The 24898-nt window shown below is 47.8% G+C and overlaps 1 long non-coding RNA gene across 1 annotated transcript in view; it reads left to right on the forward strand.

Annotated features, from left to right (window-relative positions):
• Positions 1-22816, forward strand: part of LOC138468209 (uncharacterized) — a 227526-nt gene extending 204710 nt beyond the window's left edge. The window contains exon 3 of the long non-coding RNA XR_011268224.1: positions 21769-22816. This is a non-coding gene — a long non-coding RNA (uncharacterized lncRNA). The remainder of the gene's footprint in view (positions 1-21768) is intronic.
• The last annotated feature ends 2082 nt before the right edge of the window (positions 22817-24898 follow it).

Here is a 24898-nt window from a genome sequence, read left to right on the forward strand (position 1 = left end):
CGGAGAAGGAAATTGAGAAGTCAAAGATGATCCGAGGTTCTTACCCTCACAGGTAGGGGTTGGAGGAGGGCCAATGGAGGTCCACCAGAGAGCAAGGGGAAATGATGGTCAGGGTATACCAATGAGGAGGATCTCAGTCTTGTTGGCATTTAGACAAAGATCATTGGCGGCACACCAATTTTGAATGGCAATTAGGCAATCAGAGATGAGCGAAGGAGAGGAGGAGGCTGTAGGAAGCCTGAAAATGAGTTGGGTGTCATCAGCATTGCACTGAAAATTTGAACAGAAAATGGAAATGCAGTAGGAGAGAGTTGTCAGGTATTGGTTGAAAAGCCAGGGCGAGAGGTTGGAACCCTGTGGAACACCACAGGAAGAGAGGGAGATAGAAGATAGGAAGGACCCAAGTTGGACCTGGGACGGTTGATCTGAGAGTAAACAGGTTAGCCAGGCCAGAGCCTGCTTGGTGATACCCAGGTTGTCACAGAGACGATTGAGCTGGGTAGAATGGTTGACTGTGTCGAAAGCAGAAGAGAGAGCCGGTAAGATGAGGACAGAAGGAATGTTAGAGACAACATTGGAGAGCAGATCTTCACGTATGTTCAGGAGAGCAGTTTCGTGCTTCTGGCAACTCTGAAGCCAGATTGGTGGTTATGGAGAGAGCCAACAGAATCAGAATGAAGGTTAAGCTGAGAGATGGTCAGGTTTTCCAGGAGTTTACCCAAAAGGGGAGTAATGGAAATTGGGTGATAGTTAGTCGGACAAGAAGGATCAGCTTTGGGTTTCTTGAGGAGAGGATGCACAAGGGAGTGCTTCAGAGGGGAGGGGAAAGATCCGGAGACAAACGAGAGTTTGCAGAAATCGGTGAGGGCGGAGCAAGGGTACCAATGTGGACCTTAATGGTTTTAGAGGAACAGGGATGGACCTGTTTTGATGAGGCTTTCATAGAACGGACTTGTCTAGTGACCTCATCATGGGAGAAAAGAGGAAAGGAGGAGAAAGTGGGTGGGTGTAGCTGAAAGAGGGTCAGCAAGCAGAGATGCAGAGGAGAGAGGAGGGGGAGTGGAGGAGAGGGATTTTAGAGATAAAGTGAGAGGCCAGGGCATTGCAAAGAGCCTGGGAGGCGAGAGGAGGGGAGGAGACTGCAGCAGGGTTGGCCAGCTCCTTGCAGATTTTAAAGAGTATAGCCAAGTTATTTGATGTCACAGAGACGCAGGCTTGAATGTGGACTCTCTTCTTGGTACATACAGAGAGTCGGTATTGCTTTGGAGTAGGCGGAAGGCCAGTTTGTCAGAGGATGAACAAGAACCCTCCATTTCCTCTCAGCCACCCTACACTTACATTTAAATGTAGCTAGGTCAAAGTCAACCAAGAGTTGCACTTGGCTTTGTACTTCAAACTGATCCTCATAACAGGGGCAAGAGTATCAAGAGTAGCAGAATTAGACGAGTAGAGCAGAGACAGGGCTGTGTCAGGGTGTGAGTCAGCTTGGAGTGGAGAGGGGGGATAAGGTGACAACGAAAGCCTCGGCTGACACATGCTTCATGGGCTGGATGTCCGAGAAGGTAGGTGGCAATCTTGGGGTAGGCTTGGCTCGAGAAGAGGAGATGGAGAGATGAGATGAGAGGAGGCAGTGTTCACTGCAGGAGAGAGGAGTGCTGAGGGGAATAGAGAGGGGGAGGCAAGAGGAGATCAAGACATACACAAGAATATGACCGGCAGAGTGAGTCGGCCAGAGGGATGGATAAAGAGTGAGAGTGAACCACAGAGGCCGGGAAAGAGTGAGAGATGAGGGACAGGGAGAATCAAGATGGATGTTTAGGTCACCAAGGAGGACAAGTTGAGTGGTTGAGGGCAGGATGGAGGAGGCGAGGTAGGCCCACTCAGAGAGAAAAGAGGTGATTTGACCAGGGGGCTGGTAGAGAGTAGGAACAATAAGAGAATGGCTAAGAGCGAGAGAGAGCCTGCAGACAAGGCATTCGAAAGAGGACTAAGACTGAGTGGGGATGACAGAGGCAGGAATCCACTCAGTGAAGATCAGGGCTACACCCCCTTTAGGCCCGGTGGATCTAGGGACGGAGAGGATCTTGTAGCCACCAGGGACGTGAGTGTCAAAGCTCATGACAGCGCTGCCGTGAACCATGTGTCGGTAAGACGAAGGACATCAAGGTCAAGTTCTTCAAGGAGGTAGCAGATGTCAGAGGAGTGTTTGACAGCAGAGCAAGAGTTGAGATGGCAAGATGAAGACGGTGACCAGCCTTAAAGACCTTCTGGGTACGGGCACAAATCAGAGGTATGCCCTGCGGAGGTGTGGAGGGAGTTAGAGGTGGGGCAGAGGGGGAATGAAAAGAGGGCAAGGAAGCCAAGGGAGGAGAGTAGGAGACAGCTGGAGAAGGAAGGGGAGTTGATGAGGTGAGGGAACCGCCTATCAAAGAGGAAGAGATTGACCTGAGTGCCTTGCACCATGACAGTGCCATTTAGGTAGACATTAATGATGACTCTGGAGGAGTCAAACGAATCCATGAGAACGTCCCAGCAGATGTCACCATTAATGGGAGAAGAGGAGACAGGACAGAGCACAGAGATCTATGGACCTGGCGAAGGAACGACAAAGAGGATGTCAGTGAGGGCTTGTCTGAAAGAGGCGCTGGAATATGTATCAGCAATGGGGAGACCTGGGTTGGAGGCCAGTATATCCTTTTTACATTTCTTCTTACCAAACCTAGTGAGAAGTGAAGGATAGTTGATAGAGAAGCAGTTGGAGAAGATAGGAGAAACATATAACCCCATGGTCAGGTAGAGAGAGGAGATAGTGCCCTTCATAGTGTAATTCATAGGCCTTGAAAAAGCCAAAATTGGCGTAACACACGCACATGCATCAGTGTTGGCCATTTCAAGCGCTTGAGCGAGCCAATTTCTGGCTCATGATAATGTTACAATGCAAGACAGTTGGTCAAAATGATCCTACAATAATGGAGGATTAATCATTGTGTTATATCTATCAATTTCTGAGATAAAAATATGGTAAAGATGGCCCTGAAGAAGGTGACCACCAATTGCTAAGGTCACCTAAACCGGTCAACAATTTACAAGGAAGACCGCTATGTGGTGATTAAGCATCTTCAAGAGCTCAATTAGTAATTGTTTTTTTTTTAATTCTATCACGTCTTTGAGTATAGTGTTTTAATATTTACCGAGAGATCCAAGTATCTGGGATAATTGAATTTTGGGAGTTCCTAGATAGTGATCTCTTTGAAGTTATACATTCCTTTCCTTTTGTTTGACCTTTCACTAAGTGATGGTATAGGGTTATGTAATTTGCACACAAGTCTGTGTTTTCTAACTTTTCATATAACAGATATTCCAATAAAACTTAGCATATGTTGTGGAACTGACTGGGAACGGTTTGAATAGGACTGTACAATTTAGTTGGTTTGGATGAAAAATAATTGTTTTATTCTGTCCACTATCATAGATAGGTGGCACACCACTGTCTGCTAGCAAAGGTTGCCAGTGTACAGTAGGGAAAGTTAGCCTGTCTCTGTACCTCTGTGCCTCTTTGCCTCCTGCTATAATTATAATAAATAAATAAATAAATACACTAGCAACCTGTTCCCAGTAATTGCATAATCACTAGTTTGTGAGTTACTTGGTAAAAGTACCCATTATAGGGTTAAAGCAGCAGATAGTCAAATTGAGTACACCTGTAATAAACTAAGTAGGTACAGAGAGGTTTTACCATTTCATTTTGCTGCATGCATACTTCAGCACTACAATGTAACCAGCAGATCTATAGTATAATGTTACACGCAGTAAGCACAGGCAAAGCAATCACCCAATGTTATACTGAACTGTTAAGAGATAAACAATTGGTGCCCTGAGGTAGCGCCTTAATACATTAAGGGGGTCATTCACAGAAATCAGCGCAAAAGTGGCACATGCGGCTGGCGCACAGTTTGCACGTGCGGCAGTCTGCGCCAGCCGCGTACGCCAAAATCCATTTCCGCGCACAGCGTATTCATGGATTTCAACATCCATAACCAGCCGTGGTGCAGAGTAGCGCAGTGACCCTGCAGCAGCGCCAGTTACGCCCCCAACCCCTCCCCGTGCACCATGAACAGCGCACAAATCCCCTACATGGCGCACAGCCCAGTGGACCAGCATACAGCCCCCCAACCACGAAAACGTCCGTAAAAATCCCTGCGCACCCCTCTGAATTCAAGTACCCCGCTGCGTGGGAAGTGACACACGCGATTGGCCCTGTGCGAGTGGGGTACGTGTATTTCGGGGGTGCGCGGGAAGTTTTACACGCGATTGGCCCTGTGCGAGCGGGGTACGTGTATTTCGGGGGCGCGCAGGAAGTTTTACACGCAATTGGCCCTGTGCGAGCGGGGAACGTGTATTTCAGGGGTGCGCAGGAAGTTTCACATGCGATTGGCCCTGTGCGAGTGGGGTAGGTGTATTTCTGGGGTGCGCTAGAAGTTTCACACGCGATTGGCCCTGTGCGAGCGGGGTACGTGTATTTCGGGGGTGCCCCAACATATTGGCAGTGTGTGTCTCCCAGGTGTGCCCTCTCCCCCCTCCCCAGGGCCTGCAGGCAGACCCCAACACAGGGGTACACACTTGAACCCTTGGCCATGCTCCACAGGCAGCCCATCCACCCTAGCAAAGCCCCCCAGCCAGCCCACATGTCACCACGCACAAGTGAGCACTGACTCATGTCCCCCAGCACCCCCATCAACCCAGCATTGAGGGACACCTACCAGCAGGCCCCGACTCATGTCCCCCAGCACCCCCATCCACCCAGCAGTGAGGGGCACCGGCCAGCAGGCCCCGAATCACGTCCCCCAGCACCCTCATCCACCCAGCATTGAGGGGCACCTGCCAGCATGCCCTCGAATCATGTCCCCCAGAACCCCCATCCACCCAGCATTGAGGGGCACCTTCCAGCAGGCCCCGACTCATGTCCCCCAGCACCCCCATCCACCCAGCAGTGAGGGGCACCTGCCAGCAGGCCCCGACTCATGTCCCCCAACACCCCCATCCACCCAGCAGTGAGGGGCACCTGCCAGCACGCTTCGACTCATGTCCCCCAGCACCTCCATCCACCCAGCAGTGAGGGGCACCTGCCAGCAGGCCACGACTCATGTCCCCCTAAAACACGAAAGGAAGCTGCACAATCATGGGCCTCATGTGCACCAAAATACCACAGCACGCCACCCCAGTCTTGACATGCAATAATTTCACCAATCCACCCCACACCGACATGCCTATGTCAGGACACAAATCAAAAGTCAACCATGTACATCAACATATGTCCGTCTCACACACACCCACTGTTTGCCATAGATTGTGTAAAACCACATTTTGACATGCATGAACCCAATGAGCGAATCCCACACATGGAATTAAAATATCAAAATGTATTATTAAAAAAATCAATGTAATGAAATGAAAGACAAAAAATAATACAAACATGAAATGAAATGCATGTCCAAAAATATGAAAAATGAAATGTAGATCCAATCCAAATAAATCCTAAAGAAAAATGGTCCAAATTCTCTGTCAACCAAAACAAATCCAAAGGAAACGTAAAAATCAAATTCCATTGCTCCATGGTGAAATCCAAAGAAAATGTACACATAAATCCAATGTCCAACTATGTACAAGCAATTTTCAAAGGGTCCATGAGCCCAACAAAAGAACTGAAACCTATCTAAGAAACTACCTAAGAAATAACTATATACAAAAGTGTGGGGCATAGTCCAATCACCCCAAAAGAAATGAAAACCAAAATGAAACCTAACACTAAAAACTATTTACAATGGCGGCAGGCTAGTCCGACGGCTCACTTTCCGATGTCCCGGGCCAGGGCATCATCGAACTCCTGCTCAATGTCCTGGAGGCGGTCCTCTTCCATGGCCCCGAGGTTTCACAGGGACGATGCCATGTTGTAATCCAACTCCCTGCGAATAGCCTCGAGGCACTCGGCCCGCCTCAGTGCCCTCCGCATGATGTTCTCAGCCCTGACCATTGTGAGCCATGCCTCTTCCGCCCGCCGCCGCTCCGCATCTATACGCTGGCCCAACCGCAGCCACACGGAAGACACACCCATTCCAGGGTCCTCCTGCCCTCTGGCCGATGCCTGCCCCTCTGATGTTGATGGCCCCGAGCCATCATTTCTCCCACCTAGATCCTGCTGCTGCTGCTGTCCATGTGCCCTGTCCGATGATGCCAGCACATCCTCCATCTGCTGGTCTCCAGTTGTTGGGGTGTCCACCCCTGCTGGACCGCCGACTCCCGACTGTGGCAGGGATGGGATCTCCACCAAGCTGGCTGTGTTGGTCAGACCAGGTCCACAGGGGGCCCTGGTGGAATCTGGGCTGGTAGACGGTGGGTAGAACGACTGCCACATAGTCTCCACAGAGGAGGAGAGGTCCGCCAGAGTGTGCGACACATGTAGGAACCCACCAACCAGGGCCCCTCCCAACTGTGCCACGTTGTGACGCTGCTCTTCGTGATGGCGTGTGTGCTCCCCCCAGGAAGCATGCACATCATCACGATTGACATGCATGCGCAACGCGACACCAATCAGGGCGGAGCCCATACGGTCATGGTACTCCTCGTCCGCAGGTAGTGAAGAGACAGATGACGTGGGCCTCCCGCCTACCTGCGGACGGGCCTGGGACGGGGCATTCCTGCTGGTGCATGGTGGTTCAGTCACAGGGTCAGGGACAGTGACATGCACAGGCCCTTCCGCAGCGAACTGTGCTGCCTCCTGACCCTGGCCCTGGAGTGCACCACTCACACCAGTGGTACTACCCCCACCAGGCCCCATGTGCGGCTCAGTAGCGGGCTCCTCCTCCTCTGTAGAGACCACCAACCTGGATGTCTCTGCACCGTCTTCCGCCATTGCAAGTCCCTGTGGGGGCTCACCCAGCCCTTCCGCTACAGCCGTAGTGGCAGATGCGGCACCAGTCCCCTCTCTCCCGGATGATGGCAATTCCTGGGAGGGTGGCTGGGCCTTGCGTCACCGCCCGGTGGAGGCATCCTCACCGCTTAGCTCCACAGCGCCATCTCCGCCATCTTCTTCACTCAACACTGCGTAGAGGGAGACATAGAACACAAGAATCAGGGTACTGTACTATAGTCCCCCAGACAGGAAGCAATAATACATGAGTGGCACTGTCAAACGTCACTTCCATCCTGTCCCTCCACAACACATGGGTGAATGCATGCAACACACATGCAGAAACAGGCATGGTGCATGCAATCAACATCAGCATCCATGTACAAGGGCCTCTGTTAACCAAAATGTTGCCTTAAAACTCACATGCATCATGGCTCATACTGATCCCATGCACACACATCACCGGAGGGTCATGCATCATGGCTCATACACCACAGACACAGTAGATACAACGGTGACCGCACTGCATGAGTGAATCTATACATCGTCACGGACATGTGTCATGCGTCATGCATCCATGCCGTTTCAAAGTCACACACACACTTCTCAGACACACACACATGTGCACCATACATGTACATGAGAGCAGCACCCATCCCTCACCCCCCCTCCATGTCCAAGAACATAGACTGGCATGCATTCATGTGTGCATTCCACATACAGCTCCCCATGTTGCATTGGAACACATGCACCATCCATGTGGTTCACACATTACTGGTCTCACATGCATGACCATGATGTCCCTGCACACACACATCCATACTATGTCACACATACAGGCAAGTATCAGACTACCAGCACACTGCAACATGCCCTGTCTCACACAGCAATGCTTGCCCACTTACCGCTCAACTCCAGACGGGTCTGCCTCTGAAGTATCTGGGCGTGGAGCGCTGGGCCTATGTGTTCCAGGACCCTCATCTGGATGTTGCTCATGCTGACCCGGTAACCCTCTGCATCCTCTGCCTTCACGAGGCGCCGGGCCTTGTGGAGGGTCCTGGACCTGAAGTCCTCCCAGCGCTTCCGGACGTGCTTGATGTCGCGGGTTGCCACGGGGGCAGGAAAATGGCCTTTTGGGCAGGAGTGTGGTCTTCCGTGTGTTTTCGTGTGGCCAGCTTGATACGGAGTGATTTGGCATGTGAAAAAAGTGCACGCGTGTAATTCGAGTAAAAGGCCCTTAGTGCGTAAGCGCATCTGTGACGTAGCACGCACAGGCGTTTCCCTCAACACGGGTGCATAGTGGATCAGCACGTGAAAAAACCACACGTCCGTGTGTGAATGCATGTAATTCGAGGAAAGGGCCTAAGCGCGTAAGTGACATGACGCGGGTGGGCGTTTCCCTCAGCATGGGTTAAAGGTGAGCGGGGCCAGCAGTTCGCTGTACGTGCCTTTCATGGAGACCGACGTGTGTGTTGCTACTTCGTGTTGTTTTGCGCGCCATCACAACTTCACAGCGGATCAAGGACGTATCTCTTATTTTGGCGGGGGTATTGGCTACGCGTGTTTTTCATCATGTTGATAGTCTGACGGTGAGTCGCGCATGCTATTTATCCCACTGCAGGTGCCCCTGTGTATCGCGTACCCATTTTCGAGGCCATAGTAGCCTGCGTGTCCCACACGTATGCGTTTTTTGTGTTCCTGGGTGCCACCGCGTACTGCGGGAGGTTAATTCCACGCACGTAGGCTGCGGCAGGGGTTGCGTGCACTGTTTTACTGCAGTTTTGGGGTGCCTGAGCGCTGCGTGACCCGTCACTTCATCACCGGGGTCACATACAGCCTTGCAGGTGCATGGGTGCTGTTAACATCTTGCATCCCACCCCCTTCACCCCAATTGCCCAGGACAATTGTGGTGTACACATCCGATTGGCACTTCTCCATCTGTGCCGGCACTACTTCATCTGTGCCATGGTTGGGAGGCCACTAAAGGTGAGGGGCGCCTCAGCTGGGCGTACTCTTCGTGGCGGGCGTGGTCAGGGACGTGGCCGAGGTGATCAGGGAGTAGGGGGACTCCAGGGGTCCAGGGTGACCGCAGAGGGGGAAGAGGCAGGGGTGCGCCACTTGTCAGTCATGCCACCACCCCCTGTGATTCCGGGAGATGCAGCTTCTGCATCTGGCACTGGCGCCCATATGACCCAGCAGTCTGTTTCATCGACTGCCACGAGCCCAAGGGTAGTGATAGCTGCAGGTGCAGCTGTGGACACCACCACCCAGGCTCAGGGTCTGCCAGCGCAGGCTGCATTGGCACCTGAAGAGTCCTTGGAAGATTTCCAACAGGGCAGGTGGCAAGCCGTAGGTGCACGCAGGGCTGCCCTGACCGAGACACGTGTCCCTGAGGCAGTAATGTCATCTGCTGCCCCGACCAGCCGGGTGTTGGCAAGTGCAGGGGCAGATGCAGCCAACAACACCCCTGTTGTGAGTCTACCAACCAGGACAGTCGCGGTCAATGACCCAGCCACAGCAGATGTTGCTGCGCAGGGTCCATTAGAGGGCACCCAGCTGCCACTGACGCAAGTCAGGCCTTTGGTCGTCCCTCCACCTGCCACTCCCTGGCTCAATCCACCGGTGACACTGGCCATACTGATCAGGGCGGCATTTGCCAGCCAGGGTCTGCGCAGCAATCGAAGAGGAGTAAGGTTGCACCTGCAGCACAGGCTGGGACCCCACACACAGCACAACCTCCTGCATGTCGAGGAAGAAGCCTTTCTGCAACCAGGAACTGGACTTACTCGTGGACTACGTGCGGGACCACAGCCGTGACATGCTAGTGGGGCCTAATTGTCAGAATACGGCTGCCCACCGTGATAACCACTGGAAGCAAGTTGCAGAACATGTGAGTGCATTCGGCCATGAGGTGCGAATGACGCAAGAGTGCAAAAAGCGTTGGAATGACCTCAAACGCAGCGCTAAGGCAAAGCATGCCTCAAATTACAACTTGACTCTGGTGACTGGCAGTGTGCCTGCACCTGAGGAGGAAGACCTCACTCCGCACAAGTCACTCGTTGCAGAGTTCATAGCACCTGAATCGGTCAAAGGAGTGGGAGAGATGCCAGACTTTGATGCCCAGTCCAGTGAGTGTGGCTAGGTGTTTGTTGAGGACATGTGTGTTTTACTTGTGTGATGTGTTGTGCATGTCTGCCACTACATGTCATGTGTACATGGTCCTGATGTGCAAGTAATGCAATGCTTCACTGATGCATGGCTGCTCTGCAGGATGGTGGACATGTGGAGCAGACGGGGACTGTCCGCATCACCACTATTGCACCCTACTCACATGCTGGTCACCAGGATGCCCCTCCGGTCCATGTTCCAGCTCACTGGCCCTTCTGCATGTAGCCTGGGGGGAACTTCCTCTCAGCCCTGGGATTATGTCATAACATGACTGACGTGCATGTGTCCTCTGCCTGCATGCCTGTACTCCACATAGGCATGCTCCCTTGCCCCTCCTCCCCAAGTCTACGGTCATCCTTTTGATACCATGCAAGGCATCCCTGCATTTGCACTTGGGGGGAGGGCTGGTTTGCTTGTAGCCATGCTACCCATTGCATGCACATTGCACGTGATGCCTGAAGTTGACCTTGCACTGCCTTCACATTTTCTGATACCCATCATGAAGTACTTGTACATGTAGATAGTGAGTAACGTACAAATTTGCTCCACTGCATCAACCCACTTCCGAGCGATATAACACCCTTCTACATGCCTAATCACAGAAGCAATGTCAAGTTGACCCAGCATGCATGGCAGGTTCTCTTTTGTGTGTGAAATGTCTGCTTGATGTGTTTGGTGTCTGTGTGATGTCTATGTGTGTGTGTGTTGTGTGCTTCTAACATTTTTCTCTCTACTTTTCAGATGATGACGCAATGGAGCCAGAGGATGGCGTTGTCATGCCAGGCACAGGGTTGTTATCACTACAGCAACCCAGCACAAGTGGGGGTCGTGGGGTGTAGGCCACAAAAACCCACATGTGCTACAGTCCATCCTTGTCTTTGGCTGGCAATGAGTCCAGCCCTGATGACCACTCTGACGTCCATGTCGAGTTGGATGTGCATCAGGTCCATATGTCAGGGGTGAGTGATTCTGATGTGGGCACTCCTCTGTCCGCGACACCTGCACTGAGGGGTCAGACAGTGTTGGAACCTCCGCCTGTGGTGGATCGGGACACAGGGTCACCCTCCACAGCAGTCACTGATGTGCCTGGGCCATCACGTCGACGGGGGCATGTAGTCGTGCAGCCGTGGGTGGTGCCAACACAACGAGGACACCCGGTCCTTGGGTCCCACAGGTGTCAAGCCCAGCAATGCGGTAGCCGCGCGCTACCGAGGTATACTGAGTGGGAGCAAGACATGACTGCCAATGCTGAACGCCAGGGGGCAGCAATGGAGAACATCGCTGTGAGTATGGAGCGTGTGGCCCAATCCGTGCTCCCCCCTGCTAGGCAGGTGCTTCTCCAGCAGCAGGCGGCACAGTCCACGGCCCGCTCGCTCAGGCTGGGATGACGGCCTCAGTCAGGGCACGACAGGCTGAAATGTTGTCTCTGCGTCAAGCAATTGCTGCTCATGCAGAGACACACATGGATGCCCTGAGGGCTGAGTCTGAGTCCCTCAGATCCACTCTGGGTGTCCTCTTGATGTCCCAGAGGGCGCGGTCAGATGAGAGGTTTGAGCAGCTTGAGCGTACCATCTCGGATGAGCTACGTGCTTGCCGGGAGGTGCATCAGTTGTCCAGCCAGGCCTTGCAGGAAGAACTCTGTGTTACACGTGTTACCTTGCAAGAGGAAGCACGCGTATCACGGGAGGTTCTGCATGCAGACCTACGTGTCATCGCCACACAGAACCAGGCTCACCCATCCGGCAGACTTTCTGCCGACGAGGGTCAAGCTGCGGCTAGGCGTGGTCAGGCTCCTGTGCCACGTCCTCCTTTCCAAGAAGAGCCAGACTCGAACGACGAGGTATCTCCCATATAGGTCGGGCTGTGCAGGCATTGAGCCCATGAAGTTTTTCTTTTTCCTCAACATCATCGCATGTGGGTGCCTCCCCCCCACCGGGTCGTATGTGGCCATTTTTGATTTTTCTTTTAGTTTAGTTAGTTAACTTTCAATTTGATAGTTAGTTTAATTAGGCAATGTAGGTTTTTCATAGTTAGTCTAATTAGTTAATATAGTTTAAAATAGCTTGTCTATTGTGCTTTCATGTGACGGTGTGGTGCTTTGTGGCTTTTGAAAGCATCCACTGTCTGTTGCAGCTGGTCCCTTCAAGCTTGTCTTGTGTATGTGTTTGCAGCTTGGGGTCCTGACTCACATATGCCACTCCTGCTTCCCTTATCCATGGGCTCGCAAGGATGGTTCGGTGTTCCAGCCTATTACACAAGGGCTTTGGACTTTCATATCTGTGGCATGTCTGCTGCTGTACCACTTGTGTTGACACTCCTAGTGGGGATGATAGGGATGATATTGACCACAGTTCTTCCTTTGCTAGATGGGTGGTTTCATGATTCATGTGTGCATTAATTGCTACATAGTGTAGTATGTTTCTTATCTTTGCTGTACATGTGCTTGATGCAATTCATGCTGTAGCCAGTGGCTAACACACTTTGCCTGTGAAAGTCGCACTGATGGAGTGATTTCTGATGTACGTCTCTGACATGGTCCAGTCATGACATGCTTGAGGAGACACACATAGGGAAATTTCATGCATTAATCATGTGTTTTCTGCCCTTTCTGCAGGGGGATGAGCCTCCAGACCACCTTTCCCAGCAGACATGGGCCATTGGACGTCTGGAAGATGGCCACGTTTGGTAGAGCGGACATGTGCATGTGTGTGCGGGCAGAGCCACAGGGATTGCGCTCATACATCCTACAGAAGCTGATGTGTTTCAAGGAACTCCAGGCAACGTGAGCAGCACAAGGGGGCCACACTGCAGCCAACCCTCCACCGGTCCAGTTTTACATGCATGCTAAGTAGCACCACTGACGGTGAGCTTGGACAGATATTGGTGTTGAAGCGCACAGTACAGCCAAGATGCGTTGGTGGACTAATGGCTAGTTGATGGAAAAGTTGTCAGGGGCACATGCAGGGACAGTGGCACATATCCTCCGGTACACCATGGTACATTGAGGCAGTTGTATTAGCCATGTAGCGTTCCAAGACAGGGAAAGAAGCAGCTCACAGGGACAGACAGTGAGGGACAGACTTGAGTGCAGTGCATTTCATTTTCAGGTTGAAATTGCCACATGCACTACCTACTTTATTTAGGTTATGCTGGAACACGACTTGTACTGAAGCCGTACCTTGCTAAATGCATCTGGCTGCTTACCCAGGGAACATTGGATGGTGTGTGGCAGCGTTGTATCTTACCTGGGGTCGTGTGGTGGGGTTCCAGATTGGCGTCATCATGTGGTTGCTCAGAAGGTAGGCACTGTCCCCTGGAGAGGTGATAATTTTGTGATTATTGGGGTTTGTGTATTTGTCTGTGTGTGACATGCATGTATGCATGTGCACGGGCATTTGTACTCACCTAGGAGCCATGTGTCGCCATGCTGCCCAGCTTCCAGGGCCCGGCTCAGGGCAGACATTCTGTATATGAAACTGCCATGGGTGGAGCCAGCGTAGTTTGCATAGACAGAGGTGATGATTCCCTTGGCATCGCATACCACCTGCACGTTGATGGAATGCCAGTGCTTGCGGTTCCGGTAGATGTGCTCAGTGGCCCTAGGTGGATGTAGGGCCACATGAGTGCAATCTATGGCACCAAGCACTTTGGGGAAGTGTGCCACCCTGTAAAAGTCCTGTAAAAGTCCTGGACAATGGCCTGCCTTTCTGCGGGTGTTCTGGGTATGTATATGTGCCTGCGGACTGAGGGGCGCGCAGTCATGTTTGCCAACACCTGGTGTAGGCAGCGTGACTGCGTGGCCTCTGAGACCCCCCCCACTATGGCAGTAGTCTGCTGAAATGACCCAGTGGCCAAAAATGCAGGACATTGAGCACCTCCTCCAAGGGACTCAATGCTTGGGAGCAGAGGGTGGGGGATGTAAGGTCATCTTCCCACTTCGTGACCAGGTCTAGGATGATACAAGGTGGAAACCTATACCTGCCGTAGACCTGGTCGTCAGGCATCCCAAAATGGCTGCCTTCCTGTGGCGGACATGTTGACGCCTGTGCGCGTCTTTTAGCGTGCGCTTGTTACCCGTATTCAAATCCATGAATACGAGTTGTTCGCGTGCGTGTGGGCGTTCCGTGTATTTGCCTGCAGTACTTCTCCAGTTACACCTTCTTTTTCAGGCGTTGTTCCCCATTCAGTGCGTTACACCCCGTGTCCCGTCCTCTTTTTGGTGTGTGCACGGACGTTGTGCGCTGTCCCTGTAGGCTCGTGCACAGCGTTCGGGTTGTTGCAATGACGTGTGCGCCACACAGGCATTGGGCGCACAACCAGTGGAAAACATGCGCAGGGCCTTCCTTGAATCGCACGCATGCACATGCGCTTGCTTTCTCACGCTTGCGCCACCTTGCGTCAACTTGCGCCACTTTTTCCGGCACACATTTGTTCCATGAATCGGCCCCTAAGTAATTTAGAAATCTGTTTAAATTCTGACAACACATTTGTGACGCTGTGTGCAACTTTTAAAAAACTGCAGCATGTTCAAGAACTGGATCTGCTCGCTAAATTATGTCACGCTATTTGAGAGACACTTAGAGACAGAGGTTCAGTGGAAAAACACATATTGATTGAGGAGATATTTTTCTGAAGTGATTGAAACCTACGTTGGAGCTGAACAGGAATTTGTCAGTGAGGAATGTTTTGAAACGCTCACATTATTAAAAATACAACCCGCTAGGAAAAGGCCAAAGATACTCTTGCAAGGATAACAAGTTTTATTTTTACAAAAGATAGGTGCCGCAGCAAAGAACTCTGCTGCCGAGAAGGTCCTGAGGAAAAAGGGTGCAAGCAGAGACTTAAAAGGGGACAAAGCATCATTCAAATACAGTAAAATCCTGTGTGGCTTGTTGGCGCGACCTTAAACACTTGTGTATGAGCACGATACAAATACAATATATCATTTATGCAGGGTCGGCCTACTCGATAGGGGATGCCAGGCCATTGGTCCCAGCCCAGTCTGTCCATCCTCCAGCAAGTGGGGTCAGCCGGGCTCATCATCTCCAGGGAACCAAGGTCGAAGAGACAATTAGCAACATTTGAAAAATTGCGCTACTCTATCATTACACAGTGCACCTGGCAGGCTTGAAGATTGGAAAGATAAAAGAACACTAAGCACACCTGTTTGTGTTATGTATTTAGAAATGATTATTTAATATTTCATATGATGTTATATGATACAAGCTCTAGAGAATTAGAGGTGCGGGTGGAGATGGTTACGACCTTGACATCTAGGTTGGAAATAATGTAGCAAACAGAAAAGGGTTCCCTAATAGGGAACTCTCATCCCCTATTTAAAAAAAAAACAATTATACATGAAGTTGATAAGCAAAAAAATGTAACTTCATGTATAATTGTTATTTGAAAAATTACGAAATTCTCCGAAAATAGGTGGTATAACGCAATGGTGACCACCTTGTCCATAGGTGAATCACAGTGCAGTGTGTATACAACATATAAATTATTGATCTGAATTCTTCAGATATTTGACAGTGTGCAGGAGGCTTGAAGATTGGCACAGGGGAATCTCTAGGTCACGCTAACCCCCCCACACACACACACACACAAACACACACATTTCACTCATCCCGATCGCGTCTACGATTTCCAAGATTTCCACCCTCACTTTTGAACTATAATGTATTCCTCCATGTACCTCGCATTACAAATCATGCCATTGTGAAATAAAGGTAAGATAACCATACTCTTAGATCTTTTAAGGTTGATGGGTTTATTGGTGGGTGGTCTGGGGTCAACTAGTATCTTGGAATTCAGGTATCGGATTGGGCCATGGGCAGGGGCCATAACTCATGGTTGGCTGGGTCAGAGGCCTCCTTTGGCCTGTTTGTGATAACAGGTACACCAAGGTGCCCAACACTGTTGTGTGGCCTTGACGGGCACATTCTTTCTTAGAGCAACACATTGGCAACACTTTGAGAACAAAGGGGGGTTTACTGTGAAAGGTAGCAGCTGCGTGGGCCTCTCTGATTAGCTCTTGGGCCTATTCGGATTCCATCTTCAGGCTTGTGGCCTGTGCTTAGCATGCTGAATACTACTTGTTCATGCTACAAATATACTTCTACAATGACTACAAATAATATTATGTTTGTGTGGGGATCCTTGGAAAGCCTCCCTCGCCCCTGGTATGTCACAGGTCTTCCAATGGGACTCGCCTCACACAAAACCGCATAGGGGGGGGGGTGGAATGGGGTCATTCCCTTCACAACACTGTTTATGTTGTTATGGATTTCAACCAGGCAATACACCCGGGTCTCAGCCTAGCATGCAATGCACAAATGAAATACTTATTTAATATGTCTATAGGTTCAATATTCTGAGTGATATACCACTCATATCACACCCCTTCACAAAATACCACCAGGTCACAATGGACCAGGAATCAGGCTGGTTGGTAAAGGTAATATGTATTTATTTATTTAACATTCAAATGAAACATATGTTTTAATATATGGGGCAGCAATCACCAATGTGTTGACAATACGAATAGGAAAGTAGGTAATGCAGTTGAATTCACTTATAGCAACAAAGAGTATGAAATATAGAGAAAAGAACAGTTTTGACTTGTTGAAAACATAGCGCTTAAGTTAAGATTTCCCCCTGCAAATTTCTCAACTCACAAAGCAGCAATTCTACACAGATGTAAGTAAGCAGCAGTTATCCAGGAATATAGAAGTGTGCACAGGGTTTGAATGCTATCTCCCCTCCCCAAACACGAGAGAAAAACATTTTGGAAACTTTACACCTTTAAAATGACATTTGAAAATGTGAAAACATCCTTAAATTGATATAAATTCCTATGTGAGCAACACTGAAAAGATCCTAACATACAGAAGCTATAATAGGAGCAACAGTAGACACTTTGAAACAGAATGGAAGTTTGGAAATAGATGAGATTGCAAATCATATGTGTAAAACTTTGCAGAAATGCTAATTCCTGCCTAATTTTCACTAAACGTTTTTTAAGAAAAAATGGGTCAAATACAATATTTTTGGATGCAGGTTGGGCTGTAGCTAAAGGTCTTATGTTTAAGTCTGAGGTGAAATGAAGTCTCTAGCTATTAAATTGAGGAAGTTATGCAGCTTTGAATGAGAGGTGTTTTTGGAGAATAAAGGAGCGAAAAGAAAACATAAATCAATTTTTACAATGACAATTATGCTCTACTCTAGAGCATTCAGGCTGGTTACCAGTTTGAAACACAGTAAGCTCTAGAGTTGATCCGCAGAACCAACCCCAGCACCGCTGTGTCCGCACTGGAGGACTCAATCCGATTACCCGAGGGAGGATTAAGGGTTTGGGATTTCACAAGACAAAAGGATTTTAAAGAAGTTATTACTTCACAAGGAATCAAAGGCAAGGTTTCAAGACTGGGGTGACAATATTGCAAGTTCTTAAGTTAAAGATAGGATGGGTTATAGATTGGGATACAACAAGACAATATATGCTATGGTTTACTATGATTCCTATTGATACTTACAGTCCACTTTAAATTAATATTTTGGAACTTCAAGGGTTCTGGTCATCACAGATCGGGTCTACAGACAGCAGGGCACTTCTGGCGGGATAGGTCAGCTGGGCTGTTCGGGGCAACTGGACTGGCACCTCAGACAGGACTGAACTGGACTGGATTGGATTGGCCCTTCTGGTTGCTGGACACCGTAGATTAGTGGGATGGCGAGTTTCAGCAGGCAAGCATTAATGGTAGCAAGCCAAACTGGATCAAAATTTCTTCTCTTTGGTTTTGGGATGGTTTCAGGATTTTGGCCTAGCTGAAAAAGAGTTCAGCAATGCTGAGGCGTTGGCTTTGCAAAGAAATCTGGAATCAAAAACAAGATGGAGGATTCAGGAACAGGGCACCACGTGGAAAACAGGATGGATTCAGGGATCAGTGTCTCCGTGTGTGTTGTGAGGTTCCCTTATTTATCCTGCCAAATGACATCACTCAGTTTATGGTAGGGGCAGACTTACAACCCACATCCACAAGGCTATGATTGGTCAAAGGCACAGTTTCCGCCTTGCTTGTTGCTGGATGGATGACAGAAAGGGCTGTCATGTTTTATGATGTGATTTGGAAACCCTCCCATAGTTATTGGGACCAAAATTTAACTTTCCCACAAATACATTTTTATGTACCTATGCCCTCTAAGAAAATCAGACACATAAATTACATATTATGTGGGTCACATTTACATACAACTCCGAAGTCGGTGAGGTTTTGTCTTTCTGTGGAATTTTGGCAATTTTAAACATAAAGGTTTGGCCTAACAATTCCTAATTCGATACATATATGTGCAATCACCCCTGGAACACGGGTACACAATATTAGGTTTGCAGCATTAACAGTTTCTGCGCTATTAGTCATTTTTCATAACTTCAGTTCCTTACGCAGTAAGAAATTCTGCCAAGTCTTCAAATGTCTATCATACATTCAGATTTCAATGTATTGAGTTTTCATTCCTTTACTTATTTACTTATTCTTGCTGCCAGGTTAAATGTCTTGAAGTTCAATGGCAAATAAGCATTTTAAATCCAAAAATCACATGTCAGCTTTGTTCTTTCTTCCTTCCCAAGTGTGAGCAAATGGCAAGTCATTTGAAGTTCAATGAGAAGCCGCTTCCTGGAGAGTGGAGCAACCTTCCCCTCCCCTGGAAGGATGAGTGTTCAAGACTGCTATTGTCTTTGCCTGGGGCCCAGACAAATGTCTAATGAGGTCCTTTGTTATGAGTATGCGAGGCCTCCCAGCAGCAATTAGTCCTTTCCTGCCAGCAGTGAAGTGCCAACTTTTCCCAGGCTGAGGACTGTCAGAGCAGAATTGATTTTTTTAAAAATAGTTAATTAACTCAAGACTGGGTTTAACTTTAAGTTTCACCTAAATCTTTCATTTAAACATAGAAAATGAACACAATTTATAGGTGTATTTTTACATTAGCAAACCTTTGACACATCTTAAAGAATTAAGCCTTTAAACAAAAACATGCTTTCACAACAGGCAATGTTGCACTTCATTCATAAAAAGCACATCAAACTGAGTTCTTTTAAATCCGATTTTCCTATGCAGCACATGCACATTTTATTCAGCATTCTTTCTTCACTTGGGTGCTGGGATGGTTTGCAGTCTGGATACAGGTATCCAGACTTTGTTTAGAGTTTCTCTCTACATAGCTGATTCTGTTACGTGTTGCAATTTTAGCCACGTTTTTCCAGTGGAAATGAAAACAAAAGTTCCTGGGTTGTTTTTTCCTTAGATACATTTTATAAAGCTGTCAGTCAATGGGTTCCTCTGAGCCACACTGGATGATCCTGGGCATTGCAGTACCCTTTTAACCTCAATAATTCAATGGAAATGAATGGATATAGTGCCAAAAACAGCACTTTTAAAGTTGCAAAGCTAACATTTTAAAAGTCATTTTCGGTTTTCAACACAATTCTGCTGCTTTGTTCCATGTTGAATGTGGCAGAGTCTACTGACATGCTCCTGCAATGAGAACTCTGTTTTCACCCCCCCCCCCACTTGACTGTGTGTGGCAGGGTGGGCTGCCATTTTCTGGTTGTGACTCAAACACAGTTTCAAGATTTTGGAGTGCACTGGAATCAGCACATCCATTTTGGGCTGTTTCTTTCACCATTTGTAAAGGGATGCAGTGGGGCACATTGGAATGGTCAAAATATCCCACAATGTTGGAGCTGTGATCATGGAGTAGATCAGTATCCAGTGGCCTGACAACTTGCAAGAAAGAATGGACACTCAAGCCAACGCTGCCGTCAAGAACTGTACTTATACATTGCCATCTCTTGCTTGCATGTTCCATGGACTGGTCTAAATTCAAGAGCTGGGCACATGTACCAGACTTCTTTAGATGATTGTATGTATTCTGGTCCAAATTCATGGAATTATTTGCATGGTAAATAGGGACTTTGCGCGCCAAACTGTGTGCAAAATCCTGTTTGGCGATTCATGGAATCGACTCTGCAGCACTTTTTCCTACTTTGCGGGCACTTCGTGGAGGCTCGACGCGTCTCAGCGTGTGGGGGAGTCCCTTGTGGGACACACCACGCAGAGTGTGGGTGTGGCTTGCACAGAGAGAAAGGAAGTGGCGGATCTCGTAAAATTTGGAAAAACAACAGAAAATGTAGGCATTACAAAGGACGTCCAGCAGGCAGTCCATCGCATGCCCACTCTTGTGCAGAATGATACGTATTCATGGATCTGACCGTGCAATCTCTCGGCAGGGAAATGCCAATCCAAAGCACTCATACTATCGACCACACAAAGGCAGGCGTACAGACACTTGCGCATAGGATTCACTGTGCAGAGGTAAGATCAGGTGTCAGATTTAGGGGTGCATGTAGATAGCCGGGGTTCTGATCTAACTTAGGGCTGTGCGTACGAAGTGTAGCAGTGTGCAGGAATGATTTGCGGGGGCTCGCTGGCAGATTTTCTGAGTTTTATCCGAGTTACGATAAATCGTACGCATGTTGTTGGGGTGATGGTAACAGTTACGGGGGACCCTGTGCACAGTCCCTGCGATGCAGGCCCACTTGCGGGTGACCGCACGCACTATCTTGATGGTGCATGTATTCACGCCCAGGGAGCATAGAAAATTAGGTGTTTCTGGCTGTTTTTGCTTTGCATAGGGGCGTGTTGTGGCCGTTCCAGCCATGACTTGCGCATACGGTTACTTTCCATGAACATGCAGAGCGCGCAGAGTTGGTCTCGGTGCACAAGCTTTGCAGGATCTATGCGCGGATTTCCATGAATCGGGCCCCTGGCCAAAACAAGCATTGACCTGATAGCAGATGCTCTGATGGCCGAAATATCTGAGCAAATAACAGATTCAAGTGGACAGTTGGGTGATATTAAGCTTGCTTTCGTAGAGCTTGGCTGCTCTAACACTTGCCCATGTCTTTGTTCATTTGTCAGAGCAGTCAGGATTGACCATGTGCAGAAAGGAGTAAAGAGAGTTAGGTGTTCAACAATTGCAAGAAGGCATAAAGGGGTGCATGTCTGGCATTCACACAGAAGATGAGTTTAGGCATTTCAGACGTATTGAGGATATTTTCAAATGTGAGCTGCTTTACAACGCCAGGGAAATGTGCCCACCTGAACTATTCTGGTAAAACAGAAAAGCTATTTAGACTGCCCGCTACAGGACATATTGGCATATTTGCACGGTATGTAGCACAGTTGCATGGATCTGTGACCAGTAAATGGCACATCAAAAAATGTATAAATGGTGATTTCAAATCAATAGTTAAGGCAATTGTAAATTCATTGAGGTGTGCTGCATTGAGCGTGGTTCTTTATTACACAAATACAAACAATATTGAGGTGTAGGGGGTTATTTAGTGAAATGGGATCACTATTAGTAGCACTGGAACATCCTACTGTATGATGCATATCATTTTCATGATCGGCTTACCAGGTTGGGAATATGTGTATGATCACCATCATGTATGACACTCATCAGGCATGAGTGGAGGAATAGATGCAGAGGTTTACACCTGCAACTGATCTGTAACCTATGTTTCTCAAACAGTACAACTTCATGCTCAAATGATAAACTTTTTAGTGCATCTCGAGTTTAATATTCTACCTCAGACCATTTTACAAATGAGTTGTTCTTTCTCATAGGTTATCTCAATGAAAGACATACACGTCTGAATTTCCTTCGATATGGTTCAAGACAAGGGTCAGAGGTTGACTTGGACTACATGAAAGAATTACCTTTATGTCATTGTATTGTGCCCAACTGCCCGCAATGTGGTGTATGTCAGTTGGTATGTTATGGCTAGCATTTTGATTTAAATTGTGGCCTTGCATGATATAGTTAGAAAACAAGTAGTGATGCGTGTAGTCAATTTGATACACAGCAAGAGACAATTGCATTGCTGCAAACGTCCATTGCCACTCCCACAGCTCAGGGGAATGTAAAGACGTATTCCAACAAATGCCAACATACATGAATAATGGGTGTTTTGACAGAGTTGTTCTTTGCCATGCATTATTGGATTTTGAGTGGTTTTGGGTCAAATATCATAACTAGAGGATGCATGGTTCCATTTTGGGATGAGTCTTGTTACGCAGACGCAGGAGGTTGCTAGAACGGTTGGGGTAAAAGACTTTCCTCATGAAAAGGTAACAATAAGATAGGATGGAGTTGGGGGATTTATAGAAAATTAAAACAACATTTAGATGAAATGTTGTTGAGAATAGTTAAAACAGTGAAATAGGGTAGGACACTTTTTGTGACTATTGACTTCTATATACCATTGATGACCCTACACGAGATATGACCCTTCATGCCATGTGAACACATGTGATATTTTCTGGGCAGAGTGAGGAGAAGAACATTGCCAAACTGTTAAGACAAATGCAGGAGATTGTAACTCGGTGGGTCACCTTTTTGTGGTGAGACAAAATAGCAGTTTCAGGAAAATGTCGTATAATTGATATACATCTGATCCACTGCAGTAATAAGCAGTCCTACTGTTTGGTAACAAAATTAATACTTTTAATATTAATTTTACTCAGCAGGTTGGGGGGTTTTGTTGTTCTCCCCTCCTTTTTCCCTGGCCCTCGCCCCTCCCTTTGTATTTTCTTCTACTAGAAATAGTTGTTGGTTTATTGGATTATACTGTATGATGTTGTACACACGCAAATTGACACTGTGCAGCCACTGTATCATTCGAAAATGCCAATAAACATATTTTTTATACAAATTATAAGAATTCTTTGGAGTCAGGAGGAGATTATAAAGAACATTTCATAATTCTGTGAGCAAAAGTAAGTAAAGTAACTGTAACTAGATGCGCTATATTTGTGTGGTGTGACAAAATAATATTTGGCAAATTCATGTTTTATAATGCTTGTTCCTGGAGATCATTTTCAGTTGCGGTAAATCAGTGCACCATATTTTGCTAGTTGGTCGCTCTGAATGAACAATTTTACTTGTCTATGGGGGCAAGAGGGTTCATTCTTCACACACAATGCATTTTATTTTTGCCTTGGCACAAGATGATGGATTACTGGATTACTGAATTACAGCCAATCACAAAATCAACAAAATCAACAAGCATATTTTCTTGTCACAGGAAAATGGTGCATGGAGCGCAACGTTACTCAAAGCACCATTGTTTGTGGCAACAAATGTACCTGTTGCATCTCTGGGGAACAAGAGAACATTTATTATCTGTAACTTTGTGCATCAATAGGTTTTGAAGACAAAATGTGATATCATTATTTGGGGGCAGACGGAAATTAAGTGAATTGGCTCTAACTCAGTAATCCAGCATCTTGTGACAAGGCCAAAGAAAATGTGTTCAGTACGAAGAAAACATCCTGGTGCATTCCGTGCCTGTAACTCAGTATTGGCCTCATTACAAGTGTGGCCGGAGTGGGGAAAAATTGGCGGTAACGGAATTACTGAAAATATTCCCGCTCCGTCATATTACCACTATGGCCTTGGATTGGAGGATTTTCCTCCAGCATCATGGATTGGTAAAATCATCTGAATTACTGCGGGGAAATTACTGCTGCAGTAATTTCACCAAAAAAGTCCCATAGAGTCCTATGGTCCCATACAAAATGGGAATTAACACTGCCACTTGTAATCCGGCAGTAATTCCGACGGACCAAGTGGCGGTAATGTGAATTCAGTTGGCCAGTATTTCGGCGGATTTACCGCCGGAATACCGTCCAATTCGTAAAGAAGCACATATATGTCTTTTTTGTGGTGGGTCAAAAAACTGGTTGCAGAGAAAATTGATAGCATTATATCTTTTCGTTTGTTTGTTTGTTTGTTTATTAATTTGAATTGCGCGCCAGACCCAGAGGTATCAGGGCACAGTGTTACAGGAAGACTCTCAGCTTAGGTTACACATTACATAAATACAAATTGACAGGTAGAGGGTACAGTTACATTTTATAACGTGAAAGGGAAAGAGGAACAAAAGCGGAATGCTATACAAACATCTTAATCACAAAACTCTGATATCTTGGAGGGCCCAGCATTTCCTCATTCAGGGAACTCGGACCCGGTTCATCCCCATTCCATTTGAGGCCTGTTAGGGCTCAATGGGAATGGAGAGCATGCTAACAACGGGCCTGTTAATGACGGGCCCATTGTTAGCATGCTTGGCCGCTCGTGGGACCCGCTAAAGACGTCTGGTAAAACCAGGCGTCCAGAGCAGGTCCCGCGAGTGGACCTCATAATGAGGCGCTGTGGGGTTAACGGCGCTGGCGCTGTTAACCCCATAGTGCCAGGGTTGTAATGAGGCCCATTGCCTTTAAGCCATTTGATACAGTTATGTCTAAAATTTGTATATGATTGATCAGCTCGGAATGGTGGAGGCAGGGAGTTCCAGAGCTGAGCGGCTTTTACAAGAAAGCTGTTGCCTCCGACCTTGGATAGCTTAAATCTTGGGACAATAAGGCAATTGGTGTTGGCTGTTCTGGTGAGCCTGATCAAGGATTTTCTGTGGAATCTTTCGGTAAGGTAACAAGGCGCAGCATTATTGAGACATTTGTAAGTGAGCGAGGTGGTTTTCAGCCAGAGTTAGCAAGTTGTTTTATCTCCTGATCTCAGATATATGTTCTCTCCATGTTACACCAAGGGCAGCTCTAATGGCATTATTTTGGAGTGTTTGAATTCTTCTAATGATGTACTTATTGGACCTGATGTAGAGGGAGTTGCAATAGTCCAGTTTGGACGGGATGAGGGCTCTGGCGAGAGTAATGCAGCAAGTCTTGGAAAGAAATGGTT

The sequence above is a fragment of the Ambystoma mexicanum genome, chromosome 4q, assembly GCF_040938575.1.
Source record: "Ambystoma mexicanum isolate Mex_15411 chromosome 4q, UKY_AmexF1_1, whole genome shotgun sequence".
Taxonomy (NCBI): Eukaryota; Metazoa; Chordata; class Amphibia; order Caudata; family Ambystomatidae; genus Ambystoma; species Ambystoma mexicanum.